We start from the raw sequence: 23,356 nt of genomic DNA on the forward strand, positions 1-23,356 counted from the left end.
TGCTGAAATAAGGCCTCTATAGTCCGGTTTCTAAGATACAAGCCATCAGCCTTCATAAGATGTGTTAATTATTTATCAGTTTACTTAATTTTCCCCAGTATTTTAAGTGTTCTTTATTGCTAATGATGTAGCTTTAAAACTGTATATGTAGCTTATTAGGAGATTGTGCTGCCATTTGCCTAACCTTATCACTTTGACCCACTCCATTTAGACCTTGGTTTGACCATTCCTCATAAATAAAGAAACATTTCCTAAGAAATAAGGTCCATTTGGACAAGGCGTACAAAGGCTTGGTTTCGATTATGAGCCGGAGTACACATACCAGCAAACACCAGAAGAAAAATGCTCTTTAATGGCATGATTAGGTCATCTGTGCCAGCATAACAAACCATCGTTATTCAAAGAATATTGGCCGGTGTAAATGGGAGTTGTGCTGCAGACAACACGATGCTGTTCGGGACGGATCAATTGAATTGTCGAATTGTTTTTGCCCATTAGTTTTCATCCTGCCCATGTACACAACCTAGTTAACAAGTGTAAAACAATTTCTATATAAGCAATCGATGCTCATTAACTGGCTAAATTCGGCCAGTCTAAGTGGCCCTTTACGAAACATATTGCATGGTCCACTGCACCTAATATAGGCCCAGTTAGATTTGCCATTAATTGGCAATAATCCTTGAAATGCTAGTTCCCTCTGTAGGCATGCAGGTAGATCGTTCACTCAAACATTTTTTGTCTGGCGATCAGATAGTTTGTTATACAGTAAATAAGAAAAAAGCATTGCTAAAAGTCCAAATTAATATAGTAACAATGAATAAAGACAATGTTCTGCTCAAGCTTTAGCTTCTACATTGTTTGGCTGCCATTTCTTAAGGGCTTGTGCACATGGCTGTACTTTTGGTCCAAGCACAATCCAACAAAACATCAGGTCACTCTGGGACCAATGTTATTCCTTGGGGCCATGAACATGTCTGACAAAAAAATTGCAGCATGTCCAAGTTGTCTCCAATTTTCGGATCACACTCGGCCATGTGGGTCAATGACTATTTGGAAAACATTGGGCTAAAGTTGCATGACATCTGAGTTCAGTCAGATTTCCGTGCACTGAAAGGAGAATATGGAGGCATTTCTTAAGTATCTTCTCCTCATATGAGAAAATCAGATCATACTGTGATCACACTATGATCCAACTCTGATCAAATTGACTTGATTCTCTCAGATGAGAAAATATACACTTGTGTTACTCTAGCCTTAGCATTAGACTAAAACGGGTAAAAGTAATGAAAAATATGAAAAAAGTTTACAATGTTAATTGGTTATTCCCGCAATGGCCATATTTTAAGCAACGCAAAATACCTGCATGACTATTGTTTGTATAGAGTACAAGCCCAACAAAAAGTTTATTTCTTGCATATTTGTTTATTTTTTTAACTCCTTCTGTCCCTATGTCCATCCAGCTTTGCAAATCTGAATGGGGGATCTAATTTTCTAAGACTGCATTTCCCAGCAGCACCCTGCTTCTTTTTGGTGCTGCAGGCCCCTTCCTTTGCTCTCCTTTTGGCTTTCTGATAGAGATAGAAATATCTCCACATAGGAAATGTTTATTACATAGATGAGGTGACCAGTGATAGTTTTGAATGTAGAGACTGTGACTCATTACAAATATTCATCACTACTTAAAAACTCCACATTTCATTGGTGTTTCATCAGAGTCATCAGAAATTGATTATGTTCTCCTGTGAATGCACAGCATGGCTCAGGACAGAATAGCTGAGCTGTGCTGGAACACAGTTGATAGGGCAATGAGGATGCCATTAGAAGATCTGATGAGTATTTTGTTGTGCAAGGTCATAGGTGCATCTGTTTTTCATTAATTAGACCGGGTCATTAGGTGCAAATGCAGCTGGAACCAGTGGGCTTTTTAGAAATGATAATTAAAATTTGCTACAACCCGGTTGTCAGATGATTTTTAACTCAGGGTCATTAGGTGATCTGAGCATGCATGACTGACAGTTTTAGAGCTAGTGGACGATGGATCCAGAGGCAACGGAGGGTCAAGAGAGCTCTTGGAGGTGGTCATCATTGGGGGAATGATATCTACAAATCACTGCAAATTTGAAAATACTGTAGTTTGTTTTGCTACACACAATTCTGTTTGTACAGATAGCTGAGACCACCTTTTTTGAGAATAACCCTCTAACAGTGGTGTATCTAGGACTGACAATCTAACTTACCCTGAAAGGTGCAAATTTAATTAAAACATACTTCAATAAAATGGGCTTGAAAATGGCTTTGGGTCATCAAGGGAAAATGGGTTACATGGTGTATAGCATCTGAGATTGCGTGACATGGTCATGTCAACAGGAATGGTCTTATACCTTGCAAGATGCTATACTGCAGCCTGACCAATGCAATCACAACTTTTAGGAAAGTATTACGCATGTTTTACAATTGTAATAACTTGCTATTGACTTTGATGGAAAGATTTATAAAGATATATTAATATGTAATATTTTAAGTGAGCAAAATGCTAAGAAGTATCAAAAACAAAGCAGCATTATCTAAAACATGACACACAAAAAAGAGACAAAAAACACAGCTTAAAAAATGCAGTAACAACACATGTAAAAGAAAATAGAAAAATGTGCACAAGGAAAAAAAAAAACTAATAAGTGCCAGAAGATGGACAAGAACAAAAACTCACCAAATACTCATCATAGGAACATAGCCTAATATAGGAAAACCCTTTAAACCTAAATTTTAAAAATGAAAGAAAATTTAGGAAAACTTTACAAATTTGATGGAAATTCGGTGATAAAAATAAGAAAGCCCAAGGATGGTATTACAAATTACCAGAATAAAATGATATACTGACACAATCTTCCTCCATGACTTTCATCAAACTATCCTTATATACTTAAATCACCAGAAACACTTCATTTTCTAATCATCTCCTTAAAAAGTGCTTCATGTCCTTGTACATTGACAAAAAAAGTTAATCAAGTACATCTCTGATGTGGAATATCTGATTGCCTTGTGTGAATTTCAGTCTCAACGTACACAACTTCACTTGATGTCAGATTTAATAAGAAGCAGATTAAGTGAAGTGCTGAGATTCAGAAAGTAATTTATAGTAATGCTTATTGCAAAATTAGGCCATGGTGTAATTGTAATAAACGCATAGCGGCCTCACATTGTCAGTGTTATTAGACGCCCGGTCTTGGTTCTTTAGTCGCTAATCAAAACTAAATGCTGGGAACGAAACTCCAGGAGAACACCGCCAGAAATGATAATTACCGGGCTAAAAAATCAGCAGCACGATATCAAGTCATACGTTATCAGAATTTATCATTTATATATGGAGCGTATGCTTCATACTGAGACAAAAAAAAATGAAAAATTGGAATTCCCTGGTATAATTTTTCATTAGATAATCCCACAAATCCCTCTTGGCCCCTGTGGAGGTTGACTTTGAGTTAGGAGATGGAGCATGTTGATGTCGGGTCACAGAGCTGGTCCCATAAATTAATTTTACTAATGTGGTGCAGAAGTAGGGATACACAATTTGGAGCACAAAGTGTTTAATGCATTGCTTCACTTTTAGAAAACTTTTGACATGTCACAGGGATATATTAAACATTTTGAGTGGTGGGGTTGAGACTCTAACCAATCAAGCATATTCGTGGAGAAAAAGCACTCAGGAGACTGAAGACGCATTCATCGGAATTTCAATGTCTTGCTCAATTTAATGCTTCTATTCCTTTATTTCAGAAATCAGTGGGGGTCTCATATAAACCCCCATCAATCAAAAAGTTTGACATGCCAAACTTTTATAAAAGTGGAATTAGGCGCAAAGAGACAATTATTTTCCCTTATGAGTTCTCAGGTTGACAGAGTTGGGCAAAATGGCTGCTGCATTCCCTGCTGTCTGCTTTTATACAGGCTATTATAGTCCCTCCTAGTTGACTGTTCAATACCATGTGATGTGATTGCGGCAAGGCATTATGGACATTTTACTTATTTATTTGCATTTGCATTCATTACGCTTGCTTATACAGCTCTGGCAAAAATGAGACCACTGCAAAATGTTCAGTTTGTCTGATGTTTCTCTTTATAGGTATATTTTTTAGCAAAATGTAATTTTTCCTTTTATTCTAAAAATTTCTGACAAAATGTCTCCGAATTTCCAAGCAAGACATTTTGTATTTTATTTCTGAAAAAGAAAAATGGTCAAAATAAAAAAGCCGTGCTTTCAGACCTCAAATAATGCAAAGAAAACAAGTTCATAATCATTTAGAAACAACAATACTAATGTTTTACCTCAGGAAGAGTTCAGAAATCAATATTTTGTGGAATAACCATGATTTTTAATCCCAGCTTTCATGCGTCTTGGCATGCTTTCCGCCAGTCTTTCACACTGCTTCTGAGGCAAAAATGTAAGCAGTTCTTCTTTGATTGATGGCTTGTGACTGTCCATCATCCTCTTGATTACATTCTAGAGGTTTTCATTGGGGTTCAGGTCTGGAGATTGGGCTGCCCATGACAGGGTTCTGATGTGGTGGTCTCTTAAATTTTGCCAGAGCTGTATAGTGCCAACATATTCTGCATCGCTGTCCCCATTGGGGATCACAATTTAAATTTCCTATCAGTATGTCTTTGGAGTGTGGGAAGAAGCAGGTAACACTTATGTGGTTTAGTAGTTGTCTTGCCCAGTTTACATAACGGGATGATTTTCTCCTCCTGATAGTCGGCCAGCCCCATTGGCTTATGATACACCTAACATTGTCGTGGACTCAATTTTTAGTTCAAAAACATCTACTGGTTGTAGAATCAGCAACACCTAAGTAAAGTCAAGTGCCAGGACCTGTTAAAAATGCCTTTGGAAGGTGAGCTGTGGAGGACTAACATCAAGTCCAATGTCCGAATGCAAATATCCAATGGTCTGAAAATCCTGGAAGATGAGCTTTAGTTTAGTGCTGACTATTGTAGTGTGTTACTGTCCCTTGAAGATTTTACACATTGAGTAAAGTAAGTTGCTAAACTGTGAACCATACCAATTTTATGGATATTATGAATTTAAAAAAATGGAGCATTTGATGTGATTTCCATGAAAATTGAATTTCAACCTGCGGAGTAGATTGGTGGTGGAGAGTTTGTTGTGTTGGGTGCTGTTCACATTGCCATGGGAGCCTCATTTTTGAGCCCATGGCAGCAGTTACATCACATTTGACAAAGATAGCATAAAATGCAGCCAACAGATCCCATTATATGTCAATGTTTTCTGATGGGCACCATTGCAATTTGTCATACAATACTGTGCATACAGTATGGCACAGCGTCATTGCTTTTGTTGTAAACAGAAATCGTAACACAGATGGGAACAAAGTTTTAATTTTTTTAACATTAATTTTAATGCTCATATTTTAGAAGCCATGGTCCAGGATGTGGTTAGGAATATTACGGTCCAACACTTCCAAATGGTAAAAATTCTTTGGATGTTATTCATGGTACATCTTCAATTTTTTAGCCCATTGTGTAAATTTGAACCTTGATTAGAGTACCTTTAAGTAGAAAATGGGGAGGAAGAGTTTTAATTCTAAAAAGCATAGAACAGATTATTTTTCATAGACTGAGAACAACCCATTCTCATTCCTGATGTTTGGACCTGCTAAAATAAAAGCACCTATACTTGCCTACCGCGCCGGCACCATTCCAGTGGTGTCAGCACTCACGTTCCCAGGGCTCACATGAGGTTGTTTTGTCACATGAGCCCTGTGTCCAATCAGCACCAGATTCACTGTCTCCACCATCAGACTAGTTGAACAACAAAAGTAAGTCAGGGCTGCAGCTGTTCTCTCACTTTCTCTTGAAGTTCGATTTGTCTGAAGGCGGGGACAGTGACGCCAGCCGGAAATGCAATTGTCAACACCGGTGCCAGCGCCGAGGGCGAGTATAGATGTTTTTCTTTCTACTGAGCCAAACATGAGGAACACAACACAGCATTAGCAATATCCAAGTGACCTCAACATACTGTATATGGCTATGGGGAAATAAAGTTTCATGTAAAAGTTTGTGCACCCCTGGTCAAAATTACTGTTATTGTGAACAGTTAAGCAAGTTGAAGACAAAATAATCTCTAAAAGGCCAAAAGTTAAAGATAACACATTTCCTTTGTTGATGCCTTAAAAATGGCAGAAAAGGAAAATGGGCCAATGCAAAAGTTTGGGCACCCTCAATGGTTAGTGCCTAGTAGCATCCCTTTTGCAAGTGTAACAGTTAGTAAACGCTTTTCCTAGCCGGCCAAGAGTCTTTCAATTCTTGTTTGAGGGATTTTCATCCATTCTACCTTGGAAAATTCTTCCGATTCTGTGAGATTCCTGGGCCGTCTTGCATTCTCTGCTATTCTGAGGTAGGCACTAATTTTCACTGATATTGAAATCAGGGGACTGTGAGGGTCATTATAAAGCCTTCAGCCTGCACCTTTTGAGGTTGTCTGCTAGATTTGACATATGCGTAGGATCATTATCCATTTGTGGAAGCCATCCTCTTTTCAACTTCAGCTTTTTTTCTGGTGGTGTTATGTTTGTATCAAGAATTTGTTGAAATTTCATTGAATCCATTCTTTCCTCTACCCATAAAATGTTCCTGTTCCATTGGCTGTAACACAACCTGAAAGCATGATTGATCCACCCCCATGCTTAATGGTTGGTGAGATGTTCTTTTCCTGAAATTCTGTGCACTTTTTTCTCCAAACATACCTTTGATCATTGTGACCAAATAGTTCTTTTTTAACCTCAATGGTCTACAGGAGTTGCTTCCAGAATGCATCAGTTTAGTTGTTCTTTAGCATACTTCTGATGCTGAATTTTATGGTGAGGACGCAGGAGAGGTTTTCTGCTAATGACTCTTCCATGATGGCCATATTTGTGCAGGTGTCTCTGCAAAGTAGAACAATGTACCCCAATCCCAGAGTCTGCTAAATCTTTCTGAACGTCTTTTGCAGTCAAGTGGGGGTTCTGATTTGCCTCTCTAGCAATCCTACGAGCAGCTATCACTGAAATTTTGCTTGGTCTTTCAGACTTTATCTTGACCTCCACTGTTCCTGTTAACTGCCATTTCTTAAGTACATTTTAAACTGAGGAAAGGACAACTTGAAATTGCTTATCTATCTTCTTTTAGTCTTCTCCTGATTTGTGAACTTCTGCCATTTTCATTTTCAAATTGCTAGGCAACTGCTTAGAAGAACCCATGGCTGCTGTTTTTTAACAGGTTAGAGGAGGCTGGGTTTTTATAAAGCTGGAAAATCTGCATCCTCTGGCCTTTAGTACTGATGACAGTGAACAAGCCATAACACTAACAGGCTAATTAAGGTCTGAAACCTTGGTCAAAGTTATCTGAGCACACAAATCTTCAAGGGTGCCCAAACTTTTGCATAGGCCCATTTTTTGTAAAAAATTACAATATCTTTTTTTTTTTAATTAAAATACAAACTAAACCTGTAATATTTAACTTTGGCCCTTTTAGACATCATTTCATCTTCAACTTGCTTAACTATGCACAATAACAGTGATTTTGATCAGGCTGCTCAAACTTTTACATACCACTGTAGATGGTAACTGTTCTTCACTGCTGTGTTTCACAGACACTATCTTTACAGTTTTTTTCAGTGTTGCATGGCTTTTTCTCACCATCTCTGTGACTTAACTGTGAGGTCTGACTTCTTCTCACTATCCAGATTCACCACAAAATGGCTGCTGCATTCCCTGCCTCTGCTTTTAAACAGGCTATGATAGTCCCTCTTGACTGACAGTGCTATACTATGTGATTTAATAGAGGCAGGGCATTATGGGGAAGCCTGCCCAGACTGTGCCTGAAGTGTTGCGAGCCTTTTCTGGTTAATGCAATTTTCTGCAGTGTGGTCATTTTAGGTGACTTATGGCAAATCACAAACTGTTAGAATTTGACAGCTTCACCGAATTCCCAAAATAAATTTCATTTTGAATCAGTTCACTCATCTCTAATCATGACAGGTCAGCTTTAAGTGGGCAAAACATAAAAATACTACAAGAGTCTACGAACATAACAGTGTGATATCATAATGAGTCCTACAGCTAGGCTATATCTAGAAAAAAAAGAAAAGAGATGAAAGCTAAAAAGAAGCTTAAAAACAAGAGAAAAAAGCTACGAGGATCTGGCTGTTTGGAACATGAGTCAGACAGATCTGTGCAAAAACATAATTAGTATGCGCTGGATTTTAGCCGAAAAAGAAAGCAAAAAATCATCATTTACAAATGATTTAGTTACAGTTAGAAGTATCCCTAGATGATGTCTTATGTAGGTGAAGACTGTACTTTATGATACCAATTAAACAGGTTGCAGTTGCTCTTTAGATTACTAATGCACATTGCGATCATAAAGACTAGAATGTATTATTTAAAAAAATGAAAAAAATAAATAAAATATTAATCTCTGGAGGCAAAAATAAATCTGAAAACAGAACGTAGCCTTCTGCAGCGAAAACAATTAGTAACTCTTCTGAGAGCTTATAAAGCAATTTTCATATATGCCCCTGACTAATTACATGGGGGTTGTGTTTATATTGCACAGTGCAAAGGGTCAAGTGGTCTTAAAATTGCTATAACTAAGCCGTCTGTAAGTGGCACTTGTGGAATCTCTTGCTTCTTTTTATTTGCATTAATATACAAAGAATCAATACATGCTCATTTCATTTCTACGCATCAGGCAATACTTCAAAATGAAATTCCCCCTTACACAAGATTCCCAGTATACTAAAAACTTTTGCCTTTCTACTGCTTGATGTCTAAGTGGCTCTTATGGTTTAAAGTTAGAAAAATTGGTTTTCGAGAGGACAAATGCATTTTATTTGTAGGAAAAACAAGCCATTATATTATCCCAACGCTTAAAGGGTTATAATCGCCTTTTACAGTTTTATATAATTATAATCTGCATAAAATTTTATTTTTTATTCTTCCATATTCAGCACCGTCATATTCGTTCTGCAGACATCATTATTGTCCTCATTGGGGCTCACCATCCTAATTCCTCGTTGGAGGAAACCGGAGAACCCAGAGGAAGCCCAATCAAACACAGGGAGAACATGCAAACTACTTGCCGACAGTAACGGTACCAATATCACAATGTGACCCGTCCCAACAGGGTTCGGTCAGCAGACGGTGCAACACACTAACAACGAGATGGAAATGGGGAGAGGAAGGCCCTATTGATTGGAAATAGAGGATGGTCACCACCTGAGCTCAGACCTGAGCCTGTCCCTGCACTCCCCTAATGCCCTAAGTGGGTCCTTCTCCCCACCGCCATCAGAAACCTTGTCCCTCGCTGTCACCTAATACTTCCCTGGCTAGTGCACTGGCAGGCAAGGATCACTAGCCTTACCACTGTAGATAATACCACACAAGGGACAGTGACAAACACGGAAGGGACGGGGTAAAAGCACAACTTATCTTCAACTTCCTCTGTTGCAGCGCATCGCACAGCAGAATAAAGGCACCAGGATCTCAAGCTCACGAAACCAGCTGATACACCACAGCAGCCAGCGAGCTCCTATCTCCAGGCTTGGTCACTGTAGATTGCTCTATCGCTGACAGTCAGCTGCATGAGATGCAGTCAGATGCATCAGGTGACCATTTAAAGGATGATGGGAGTGGTCACCACCCACATCAGCTGACCAAGCCACACTGCAGTTACAGCTCATTGCCAGCGGGGGGAACTGATATTATCCCCCGCTGGTGCTGAAAGGAAAAAGTTATTTTTAAAACAGAGTGAAACCCGAGCTGCCATTAATCCAAACATGGATTGTGACAACGAATTATTGAGTTATGGATCCGCCTAGTAACATTGAAAATACTTTAAAATGTGTATTTATAGGCTAAAATTCAGCATAAAATTTAGGCTGAGGCTACCCGGTGACTTAAGCCTTGGCAACGGCCACATGACCAAAGTACTATATGCTATATTGCAGCATAATACAAGTTGCATCGCGACCCTGAAGCTACTACGACAAACAAGTCATTAAAAATCTCACAAGCTTCAACTTCTTCAACTTCGCAGTATCCTCAGGAATCTCAGTCACTTGAATTGCGCTGCGATGTCACAGCAGCACCAGGCCAAGCTTGGTCGCGTGACAGGTGTCACGGCCAATGTTGCAGCCTAGCCTTAGCCTTAAGCAAGCTCTGCATTCATCGATCCCAGATTAAATGCTGAAAAATTGTGAATGCAGCTCTAGAGCATAGATCATATTGATCTTAAAGACCCTCATTCACATTAGTTTAAAGGGGCTGTCCAATTTTAAAAAACCTCACGATATAGACAGTTTGTTGAAAAGAACACACTGCTTTACTGACCATGCTTAGGTCCAGAGATGGGTCTTCAACACTGCCCCGGTATCCATTACATGGCGACAGTGGTGACATCTAGTGATGAGCGTGTTATTCAGCATGCTTGGGTGTTATCAGAGTGTCTGCGGCATGCTCGGATATGGTCGAGTTCTTGCAGCTGCATATTTTGCTGCTCTTAGACATGTTGTCTAACATGCAGCAGCGGTGAGTCGAACATATTATCCGAGCCCGCCGAAGACACTCGGATAACACCTGAACATGCTCAGATAACACATCATACGAGCACATTCGCTCATCACTAGTGAAATCACATTGCTGCAGCCAATCACTGAGCTCAGTGGCTCTCTCTGTGAAAATGACACGAGCCATCACTGCAGCCGAATAACAGAGACCAGGACAGTGGTAGAAATTCAGTAAATCCTCATTCAGACGTCTGATTATTTCATGCAAGAGAAAATGAGATTGATTATTTAGATCAGAGTGTGCTATGTTATGGTTCTCAATGGCGAGAGAACATAGCCCAGCATATATAAGAACTAGCTCTTGGAAGATGGAATCTAAACTGACCATGAACTAAACCTGCCGCACAATTAACAGTGGCCGGGTAGCGTGCCTACGTTTTATCCCTAGACGCCCAGCGCCAGCCGGAGGACTAACTAATCCTAGCAGAGGAAAATACAGTCCTGGCTCACCTCTAGAGAAATTTCCCCAAAAGGCAGACAGAGGCCCCCACATATATTGGCGGTGATTTTAGATGAAATGACAAACGTAGTATGAAAATAGGTTTAGCAAAATCGAGGTCCGCTTACTAGATAGCAGGAAGACAGAAAGGGCACTTTCATGGTCAGCTGAAAACCCTATCAAAACACCATCCAGAAATTACCTTAAGACTCTAGTATTAACTCATAACACCAGAGTGGCAATTTCAGATCACAAGAGCTTTCCAGACACAGTAACGAAACAGCAGCTGTGAACTGGAACAAAATGCAAAAACAAACAAGGACGAAAGTCCAACTTAGCTGGGAGTTGTCTAGTAGCAGGAACATGCAAAGAAAGGCTTCTGATTACATTGTTGACCGGCATGAAACTGACAGAGGAGCAAGGTTATATAGAGACTCCCACATCCTGATGGGAACAGGTGAACAGAGAGGATGATGCACACAAGTTCAATTCCACCAGTGGCCACCGGGGGAGCCCAGAATCCAATTTCACAACAGTACCCCCCCCTCAAGAAGGGGGCACCGAACCCTCACCAGAACCACCAGGGCGATCAGGATGAGCCCTATGAAAGGCACGGACAAGATCGGAGGCATGAACATCAGAGGCAGTCACCCAAGAATTATCCTCCTGACCGTATCCCTTCCATTTGACCAGATACTGGAGTTTCCGTCTGGAAACACGGGAGTCTAAGATCTTTTCCACAACGTACTCCAACTCACCCTCAACCAACACCGGAGCAGGAGGCTCAACGGAAGGCACAACCGGTACCTCATACCTGCGCAATAATGACCGATGAAAAACATTATGAATAGAAAAAGATGCAGGGAGGTCCAAACGGAAGGACACAGGGTTAAGAATCTCCAATATCTTGTACGGGCCGATGAACCGAGGCTTAAACTTAGGAGAAGAAACCCTCATAGGGACAAAACGAGAAGACAACCACACCAAGTCCCCAACACAAAGCCGAGGACCAACACGACGACGGCGGTTGGCAAAAAGCTGAGTCTTCTCCTGGGACAACTTCAAATTGTCCACTACCTGCCCCCAAATCTGATGCAACCTCTCCACCACAGCATCCACTCCAGGACAATCCGAAGATTCCACCTGACCGGAGGAAAATCGAGGATGAAACCCCGAATTACAGAAAAACGGGGACACCAAGGTGGCAGAGCTGGCCCGATTATTGAGGGCGAACTCCGCCAATGGCAAAAAAGCAACCCAATCATCCTGATCCGCAGACACAAAACACCTCAAATATGTCTCCAAGGTCTGATTAGTCCGCTCGGTCTGGCCATTAGTCTGAGGATGGAAAGCAGACGAAAAAGACAAATCTATGCCCATCCTAGCACAGAATGCCCGCCAAAATCTAGACACGAATTGGGTCCCTCTGTCAGAAACGATATTCTCCGGAATACCATGCAAACGAACAACATTTTGAAAAAACAGAGGAACCAACTCGGAAGAAGAAGGCAACTTAGGCAAGGGAACCAAATGGACCATCTTAGAGAAACGGTCACACACCACCCAGATGACAGACATCTTCTGAGAAACAGGCAGATCCGATTTAAAATCCATCGAGATGTGCGTCCAAGGCCTCTTCGGTATAGGCAAGGGCAACAACAATCCACTAGCCCGAGAACAACAAGGCTTGGCCCGAGCACAAACGTCACAAGACTGCACAAAGCCTCGCACATCTCGTGACAGGGAAGGCCACCAGAAGGACCTTGCCACCAAATCCCTGGTACCAAAGATTCCAGGATGACCTGCCAACGCAGAAGAATGAACCTCAGAGATGACTCTACTGGTCCAATCATCAGGAACAAACAGTCTACCAGGTGGGCAACGATCCGGTCTATCCGCCTGAAACTCCTGCAAGGCCCGCCGCAGGTCTGGAGAAACGGCAGACAATATCACTCCATCTTTAAGGATACCTGTGGGCTCAGAATTACCAGGGGAGTCAGGCTCAAAACTCCTAGAAAGGGCATCCGCCTTAACATTCTTAGAACCCGGTAGGTATGACACCACAAAATTAAACCGAGAGAAAAACAACGACCAGCGCGCCTGTCTAGGATTCAGGCGCCTGGCAGACTCAAGGTAAATTAAATTTTTGTGGTCAGTCAATACCACCACCTGATGTCTGGCCCCCTCAAGCCAGTGACGCCACTCCTCAAAAGCCCACTTCATGGCCAAAAGCTCCCGATTCCCAATATCATAATTCCGCTCGGCGGGCGAAAATTTACGGGAAAAAAAGCACAAGGTCTCATCACGGGGCAGTCGGAACTTCTCTGCGACAACACCGCCCCAGCTCCGATTTCAGAAGCGTCGACCTCAACCTGAAAAGGAAGAGCAACATCAGGCTGACGCAACACAGGGGCGGAAGAAAAGCGGCGCTTAAGCTCCCGAAAGGCCTCCACAGCATCAGGGGACCAATCAGCAACATCAGCACCCTTCTTAGTCAAATCACTCAATGGTTTAACAACATCAGAAAAACCAGCAATAAATCGACGATAAAAGTTAGCAAAGCCCAAAAATTTCTGAAGACTCTTAAGAGAAGAGGGTTGCGTCCAATCACAAATAGCCTGAACCTTGACAGGATCCATCTCGATGGAAGAGGGGGAAAAAATGTATCCCAACACACACAAGGAATTAGACCGCAAAACCTGAAAAACCCTCCTGACCTGCTGAACATGAGAGTCCCAGTCATCCGAAAAAATCAGAATATCATCCAGATACACAATCATAAATTTATCCAAATAATCGCGGAAAATGTCATGCATAAAGGACTGGAAGACTGAAGGGGCATTTGAAAGACCAAAAGGCATCACCAAATACTCAAAGTGGCCCTCGGGCGTATTAAATGCGGTTTTCCACTCATCCCCCTGCTTGATTCGCACCAAATTATACGCCCCACGGAGATCAATCTTAGAGAACCACTTGGCCCCCTTTATACGAGCAAACAAATCAGTCAGCAGTGGTAACGGATATTGATATTTAACCGTGATTTTATTCAAAAGCCGATAATCAATACACGGCCTCAAAGAGCCATCTTTCTTAGACACAAAGAAAAAACCGGCTCCTAAGGGAGATGACGAAGGACGAATATGTCCCTTTTCCAAGGACTCCTTTATATATTCTCGCATAGCAGCGTGTTCAGGCACAGACAGATTAAATAAACGACCCTTAGGGTATTTACTACCCGGGATCAAATCTATGGCACAATCGCACTCCCGGTGCGGAGGTAGTGAACCAAGCTTGGGTTCTTCAAAAACGTCACGATAGTCAGACAAGAATTCAGGAATCTCAGAGGGAATAGATGATGAAATGGAAACCAAAGGTACGTCCCCATGAGTCCCTTTACATCCCCAGCTTAACACAGACATAGCTTTCCAGTCGAGGACTGGGTTATGAGATTGCAGCCATGGCAATCCTAGCACCAAAACATCATGTAGATTATACAGCACCAGAAAGCGAATAATCTCCTGGTGATCCGGATTAATACGCATAGTTACTTGTGTCCAGTATTGTGGTTTATTACTAGCCAATGGGGTGGAGTCAATCCCCTTCAGAGGTATAGGAGCTTCCAAAGGCTCCAAATCATACCCACAGCGTTTGGCAAAGGACCAATCCATAAGACTCAAAGCGGCGCCAGAGTCGACATAGGCGTCCGCGGTAATAGATGATAAAGAACAAATCAGGGTCACAGATAGAATAAACTTAGACTGTAAAGTGCTAATTGAAACAGACTTGTCAAGCTTCTTAGTACGCTTAGAGCATGCTGATATAACATGAGTTGAATCACCACAATAGAAGCACAACCCATTTTTTCGTCTAAAATTCTGCCGCTCGCTTCTGGACAGAATTCTATCACATTGCATATTTTCTGGCGTCTTCTCAGTAGACACCGCCAAATGGTGCACAGGTTTGCGCTCCCGCAGACGCCTATCGATCTGAATAGCCATTGTCATGGACTCATTCAGACCCGCAGGCACAGGGAACCCCACCATAACATCCTTAATGGCATCAGAGAGACCTTCTCTGAAAATCGCCGCCAGGGCGCACTCATTCCACTGAGTAAGCACAGACCATTTACGGAATTTTTGGCAGTATATTTCAGCTTCATCTTGCCCCTGAGATAGGGACATCAAAGCTTTTTCCGCCTGAAGCTCTAAATGAGGTTCCTCATAAAGCAACCCCAAGGCCAGAAAAAACGCATCCACATTGAGCAACGCAGGATCCCCTGGTGTCAATGCAAAAGCCCAATCTTGAGGGTCGCCCCGGAGCAAGGAAATTACAATCCTGACCTGCTGTGCAGGATCTCCGGCAGAGCGAGACTTCAGGGACAAAAACAATTTGCAATTATTTTTAAAATTTTGAAAGCAAGATCTATTCCCTGAAAAAAATTCAGGCAAAGGAATTCTAGGTTCAGACATAGGTGCATGAACAACAAAATCTTGCAAATTTTGTACCTTCGTGGCGAGATTATTCAAACCTGTAGCTACACTCTGAAGATCCATTTCAAACAGGTGAACACAGAGCCATTCAAGGATTAGAAGGAGAGAAAGAGAGGAAGGCTGCAGTATAGGCAGACTAGCAAGTGATTCAATTATGAGCACACTCAGAACTAGAGAAAAAAAAAAAAATTTTCAGCAGACTTCTTTTTTCTCTCCTTTCTCAGCCAATAATTTAACCCTTTTGGGCCGGTCAGACTGTTATGGTTCTCAATGGCGAGAGAACATAGCCCAGCATATATAAGAACTAGCTCTTGGAAGATGGAATCTAAACTGACCATGAACTAAACCTGCCGCACAATTAACAGTGGCCGGGTAGCGTGCCTACGTTTTATCCCTAGACGCCCAGCGCCAGCCGGAGGACTAACTAATCCTAGCAGAGGAAAATACAGTCCTGGCTCACCTCTAGAGAAATTTCCCCAAAAGGCAGACAGAGGCCCCCACATATATTGGCGGTGATTTTAGATGAAATGACAAACGTAGTATGAAAATAGGTTTAGCAAAATCGAGGTCCGCTTACTAGATAGCAGGAAGACAGAAAGGGCACTTTCATGGTCAGCTGAAAACCCTATCAAAACACCATCCAGAAATTACCTTAAGACTCTAGTATTAACTCATAACACCAGAGTGGCAATTTCAGATCACAAGAGCTTTCCAGACACAGTAACGAAACAGCAGCTGTGAACTGGAACAAAATGCAAAAACAAACAAGGACGAAAGTCCAACTTAGCTGGGAGTTGTCTAGTAGCAGGAACATGCAAAGAAAGGCTTCTGATTACATTGTTGACCGGCATGAAACTGACAGAGGAGCAAGGTTATATAGAGACTCCCACATCCTGATGGGAACAGGTGAACAGAGAGGATGATGCACACAAGTTCAATTCCACCAGTGGCCACCGGGGGAGCCCAGAATCCAATTTCACAACAGTGCTATGAGTGTCCACCTTCTCCGTTTTGACAGTCTATAAAAATTGAATCACACTCAGATGTCATTCGAGCACGGTCCAATTTTTTCACGGACCCATTGACTTGCATGATCAAGTGCAATCCAAATATCAGATCAAAATTGGACATGTCTCCAATATTTTCCGCGGATCACACAGTTTGAGGAAAACATAGAATATGGAAATGGCCCCATAGACTTACACATATGAGTGCTAAAGCAAAGTTTAGGGGCTATTTTTTGCAATAATCTGTAGATATCGGGAGCAGTTTTCTGAAAGTTATCAACCCCTTTAAAGGGCCACTGTCACCCCCCTCCAGCCGTTATAAACTAAAACAGCCACCTTGTGCAGCAGTAATGCTGCATTCTAACAAGGTGGCTCTTTTAGTTTTTGGTTCAAGTATTCCCAAAATAAAGCGTTTTGAAACTTATCCAAAATACCTGTCTTTAGACAGGGAGGCGGGTCCTCACTCCCCAGCTTGAACCGCTACTCTGCCGTCACTCCAATCTTCAGGGGCTTTCGGCGCCGCCCCCTCAGCGCTGTTTACGCTTCAAAACCGGCGCCTGCGCTGTGTACTACTGTGCTGCGCAGGCGCAGTAAGCGCTGGCCATCTGACGTCCCAGCCAGGCTTGCAGACTGCGCCTGTGCGGGCATTGCGGCCACCCACCTTGGGAATCCCAGCCCTGCAGTGTGTTATGCATTATGCACAGTGCGGGGCTAGGATTCCTGGGCATGCTAACAGGAAAGTTTCCAAGGTTGGTTCTTTCCCGGCGATTGCTAGGAGGAGGAGGCGGAATGATCAGCTGAATAGACAGATGCTGTAAGGCGGGGGACCTGGGTGACAGGCTGACACACGCAGTGCGCATGCCCAGGAATCCTAGCCCCGCACTATGCATAATGCATAACACACTGCGGGGCTGGAATTCCCAAGGAGGGTGGCCGCACTGCCCGCACAAGCGCAGTCTGCAAGACTGGCTGGGACGTCAGATGGCCAGCGCTTACTGCACCTGCGCAGCACAGTAGTACACAGCGCAGGCGCTGGTTTTGAAGCATAAACTGCGCTGAGGGGGCGGCACCGAAAGTCCCTGAAGCTTTGAGTGACGGCAGAGTAGCGGTTCAAGCTGGGGAGTGAGGACCCGCCTCCCTGTCTAAAGACAGGTATTTTGGATAAGTTTCAAAATGCTTTATTTTGGGAATACTTGAACCAAAAACTAAAAGAGCCACCTTGTTAGAATGCAGCATTACTGCTGCACAAGGTGGCTCTTTTAGTTTATAGTGGCTGGAGGGGGGTTACAGTGGCCCTTTAAAGTTCACAAAAGTGAACGACTTCAGACAAAACTGTCAGTTAAAAATAATGATAGTTTTAGGGAAGGAAGGGAAGGAAGGGAGGGCAAGGAAGGAAGGAGGAGAAGGGAAGAAGGAGGGGAAGGGAAGGAGGTAAAGAAAAGAAAAAGGGCAAGGAAGGAAGGAGGGCAAGGAAGGAAGGAGGGGAATAAAGGGAAAGGAGGAAGGAGGGGAAGGAAGAGAAAAAGGGGAAGGAAAGGAAGAAGTGGAAGGAAAGGAAGAAGAGGAAGGAAGGAGGGGAAGGTAGGCAAGGAAGGGAAGGAATGGGAGGAAAGAAGGTAGGGAAGGAGGGTAAGGAAGGAAGAAGGGGAAGGAAGGAGGGGAAGGAAGGAAGGAAGGAACGTAAGGAATCTAAGGAGGGGAAGGAAGGCAAGGAATGGAAGGAAGGGAAAGAGGGCAAGGAAGGGAATAAGTGGAAGGAAAGGAAGAAGGGGAAGGAAGGAGGGGAAGGAAGGTAAGGAATCTAAGGAGGGGAAGGAAGGGAAGGAAGGGAAGGAAGGGAAGGAGGGCAAGGAAGGGAAGGAGGACAAGGAAGGAAGAAGGGGAAGGAAGGAGGGGAAGGAAGGTAAGGAATCTAAGGAGGGGAAGGAAGGCAAGGAAGGTAAGGAAGGGAAAGAGGGCAAGGAAGGGAAGAAGTGGAAGGAAAGGAAGAAGAGGAAGGAAGGAGGGGAAGGAAGGTAAGGAATCTAAGGAGGGGAAGGAAGGCAAGGAAGGGAAGGAAGGGAAAGAGGGCAAGGAAGGGAAGAAGTGGAAGGAAAGGAAGAAGGGGAAGGAAGGAGGGGAAGGAAGGTAAGGAATCTAAGGAGGGGAAGGAAGGGAAGGAAGGCAAGGAAGGGATGGAGGACAAGGAAGGAAGGAGGGGAAGGAAGGAGTGGAAGGAGGGGAAGGAAGGTAAGGAATCTAAGGAGGGGAAGGAAGGCAAGGAAGGGGAGGAAGGGAAGGAGGGCAAGGAATGGAAGGAGGACAAGGAAGGAAGGAGGAAAATGAAGTAACGAAGGGGAGGAGGGGAAGGAAGGAGGGGAAAGAAGGAGGTTTTCTTCTTTTGACTGAAAGCCGAATAAAAGATACTTAAATTTAAAGCAAGAGCGCTCTGCCATAAACAATCTTTTTTTTAAGGAATATTCCCAGAAAGATTGTTCATTCTTCATTCAGGCATCATGCAAAATGTACGGCCGGTGACAGAGACTGTAAGGAGTAAAATGTGAATAAGTCTATTTCCGGCCACATTCCTACTTGACGTGTCCGGCCTCGCTCAATTCAGTTTCATTGAGTGAGGCCGTGCACCTCTAGTTGACATGTGACTGCATGTATATAAATCACATACTTGGGGTCTCGCGCCATCCCGATCCCGACGCCTGAACAACCACTTTAAAGAGAAAACCTATTTTTTCATTTTTGCCTCTGCGTTTCAGAATTCAGAACTATTTACTGTATGACCGCTGTGATCAGTGGATGAAATGTCTGATATTAGAGGCTCCTGTAAGCCTGACTGCTGCAGTGGAGCTAAGCTGCCATTAGACAGACCTGTGTCCGCTTGAAGGTTGCACAAAACATTATTACAGGGCTTATTGTACAGCGCTGTAGAAAGGTAGCAGTGTACATTAAAGGCCTCTTAATGATCCCTTTAAAAGTTTGTATCAGAAAATATTGGGTGGAGGCGAATTTTGAAGGCCACGTATAAGGAGGTTTAAAGGGGTTTTCCATTTTCAGAAAAGTCCTGTCCCCAGAAGCAATGCTTTACCCGGCGCTGAGTCTTTGCTGCTGTTCCTGGCATCTTCTAAGGTCTGTAATGCTGACGTCACATTGACATTGCTGTAGCCAATCACTGTAATCAATAGCTCTGCCCGTGTAGACGGCACAAGTCGCTCACTAGTTGACTACAGCGCTGTCGACATGACATCAGAGCTGCAAGCAATAACAGACACTGGGAGCAGCGGAGGAGGTTTAACTTTGGACCCAGGGAGAGTAAATAAAGCACAGTTTGTTTTTTTATGAAACTGGTAAACCCCTTTAATGAGTTAATCTTAAAAGATACTTTCATACTTGTTTTCTGAAAAGACTTCAGATTTTCCAACATTCTTATTTTTGCAGAGATTTATATATATATATATATATATATATATATATATATATATATATATATATAATAATAATAATCTTTATTTATATAGCGCCAACATATTCCGCAGCGCTTTACAGTTTAACAGTTTCAAACACAACAGTCATAGGTAACAATGTTAACAATACAGCAATAAAGCAAAATAAGACGACCCTGCTCGTGAGAGCTTACAATCTACATATATATATATACACACACCTAGTTTTCTAAAAACAACAGCGCCACTCTGGTTTATGGACCGTGTCCGGTACTACAGTTAGACTCCTTACCCTCCTATACGGCTTAGAATGAAGCAATATCAGACCCGGTGATGTTGCTGTGACTGATTTGCAAGTATCACACAGAATATGTTGATAAGCCGTAGATGGTGTCAAAGCCGGGCATCTACGAAATGACATGCTGTACGTGCGCCTAGACAGCGGAATAATGGAGGTCTGGGACAAGTCGTGCCAGATGTACACCCACGTTTCCCAGCGCTGGTGAAGACATATAGAGAACCCCGGCTTCAGCCACCATGGTACAAGCCAGCGGGGCGGCTGCAGCATCCACAGCGCCTCTTGTTCTTCAACACTGTACAAGCATCAAGACAGCCATAAAAAGCTGAGATCAGGGGTCATCGCAGCCTTTGTGGCAGCAGGTTTTACATTTCAATGTCCTATACTTCCCACCAATCAGGAAAAATGCAACGCTGGTGAAATGAGGACAGCTTATCATTCTGGAGCCTGATGCAGGAAATGAGCTGGAAGGACAATAAACAATACGCTTTTCATAGGTGAAGCCTCCGCATCAACAGTATTATGTGTATGGGCGGCTGCATTAACCGGAGGCTTTCTGGCAGGTGGCGGCTGTGGGAGACCATATGTATGAACAGCGCTTCTGTAATGCATGCTAGTAACTGAATCGCTCCCGTTATAAGCCAGGGGAAAATACAATCTTTTGCCATTGTTTGGCTATTATGATAGACCCTGTATATATAAGAGCTTGCCCTTCGCTCTCGCAGGGTAGTTAGTGCGCACGAGGCCCCGAACCCACTATATATTACACCCCATATAATTACAGCGTATCGCCCACATTTTTAACAAAACTTTTGCAGGAAATTTCAGAGAACAATGCATGAGGTTTTCCACCTTCGGGGACATTTTGTTTTCTCATTTAAAGAAGCGCTCCCATCAAAATATTTATCCTCTTAATAGATTGTAGTCATCATATTATATAGCACTACTTACAATTGCTCATTTTGCCTTTCTACCCGGATAATTCTTCTCTTTTCCATTAGGTCTATGACATCGCGTGATTAAAAACGGACTAGCTGAATCCTTCTAAACTCTGTGTAGAAACAGGAGGTCAATTTTCCCTGCATGAGTCATAGTTAGAACTACAATACTACATCACTGCAAAATCCCTGGCAGGGGTGAGGAGCAGCTGGGTCAGGAGTTGAAGATGGGGATGACTGATGCAGGGAAAAGAGACTTCCTGTTTCTACATAGAGCAGAGAAAAGAAAAGAATTAGTTGGGTCGAAAGGCAAAATGAGCAATTGTAAATATACAGTGCTATATAATATGATGACTGCAACATGTTAAGAGGATAAAAGCTTTGGTGGGAGGAGGAGGAGTGCTTCTTTATAGGAGTTGTCCGGCCTTGCTAAACAAATCGGCAGATACTCTATGTGACTGCAGGCTTGTGAATCCTCACAGTGGGCACAGTGACCGCTCTGGGAGGAGGCTCATGACTGGAAGTGTGTGATTTGCATACTTTATGCCACACTCCAACTAAACGTTCACTCAATTCACTTGCATAGAGCGAGGTCGCACACGTCTAGTCAGCATGTGACCACATGTACGCAAGACAGAGAGAGATCCATATACATTATCATGTCATCAGCAGCACATCTGAAATTTACACCGGCTGATGTGCTGCTGAGAACAATTATTCATGTTCCTCCATAAACAATCCATGATAGTGATAGGACATGGAACTGATGAACGAGTAGAGAGAAACTCGCTGATCAGGACTCTGGCCTAGAAGCTGGCTTGTGGAGACGTAGCAATGAAACATATAAGGTGCCGAGGCTGTAGGTGTAGCCTGCAGGGGAAGGATACAGTTGGCATAAAAAGGCTTCTTGCTGTGAGTGATACGTGCTCAGACTGTGTACCCGCTGTGCCTTGTATATCTCCCTTATCAAGCTCAGTAAAGTTCCCATGTCTGAACAAAAGTCTCCTTTACTAATTTGTGGAATTACTGGTCCTTGTTGACCAACGCCATCGGCAAAAGGCGACCTACACGGGCATAAGGCCCAGAGGACACAAACACCCACACCCAGCCAGGACCCACTCTTCCATGTAGCTCGTGGCTACCGCCCTGTGCCGCACTACATATACACCAGATAAAACCGCTACATAAAAGCGGCAACCGACAAGTCTTTTTTACTTTTTTTTTTTTTCACAACCATGTACCTTACATTTTTCCCACTGTTTCCCACCCCTTGAATGTGGGTGTGGACCCCCGGGCTCAGTCCCTGATTGATGCTCACTAGGAGGGCCCTAGGCTTCTACGGCACCCAGACTTGCCAGTTCTTAAAGAGGAACCTCCCTTTTTTCTGCTAGCCTGCTTTTCTCCATCCCATGGACCAGAGTCCTGATGGCTTTTTTGATTTCCTATAAGTTCCTCTTTTTCACCTGGAAAATTGATGTGCAGCAAAAAAAAAAAAAAAGGAAATGTGTGAAACTTCTATATTGTTGCATTATTTGTCAGACCATTTGGATAATATTTGTGCTAATTTATATTTTGATTTTAAATCAATATTTATTAAGATTTTATTAGATAAATCCAAACAAGCAAACAACAATACCCATATAGAGTAAGCAGGATAGAAACAATAGGAACACAAAACCCTTCTTACAAAGCAAAAATTCAAAATACGGTGATAAAGTTTTGAATAAAGAAAAACTTTTCAAGCTTTGATCTGTATGAAAATCCACAAAAATAACACTGTTATCGCTTTTACTACTACTACCGAAAGTACGAACTGCGGTTATGGCCATTTTTCCTTCCTGTATAATCAGTAACAGGCAGCTTTTTATCATAAAAATTGGTCTCAATAACGCCGCCTGGTGTCGTCTTTTGATATTGCACATATTTGTTAAATCTTTTTCGGAATGCTTCTCCTGCGGCGTGGTTACGTCACGTGGTGCACCGTCGTGTTATATTGCAACCCTTCGCCAATGACGAAAAATATACGCGTACATTATGAGATGATAAAAGGTGGCTTGTAGGTTCTGACACATGGATCGCGTAGGTCAATAATAATCAATATTTGATATCAATAAGGATCTTAAATAGGG

The 23,356-nt window shown here is 42.7% G+C and overlaps 1 long non-coding RNA gene across 4 annotated transcripts in view; it reads right to left on the reverse strand.

Annotated features, from left to right (window-relative positions):
- Positions 1 to 23,356, reverse strand: part of LOC143815131 (uncharacterized) — a 610,659-nt gene that overhangs the window by 270,585 nt on the left and 316,718 nt on the right. The window lies entirely within an intron of this gene.

The sequence above is a fragment of the Ranitomeya variabilis genome, chromosome 3, assembly GCF_051348905.1.
Source record: "Ranitomeya variabilis isolate aRanVar5 chromosome 3, aRanVar5.hap1, whole genome shotgun sequence".
Lineage (NCBI taxonomy): Eukaryota > Metazoa > Chordata > Amphibia > Anura > Dendrobatidae > Ranitomeya > Ranitomeya variabilis.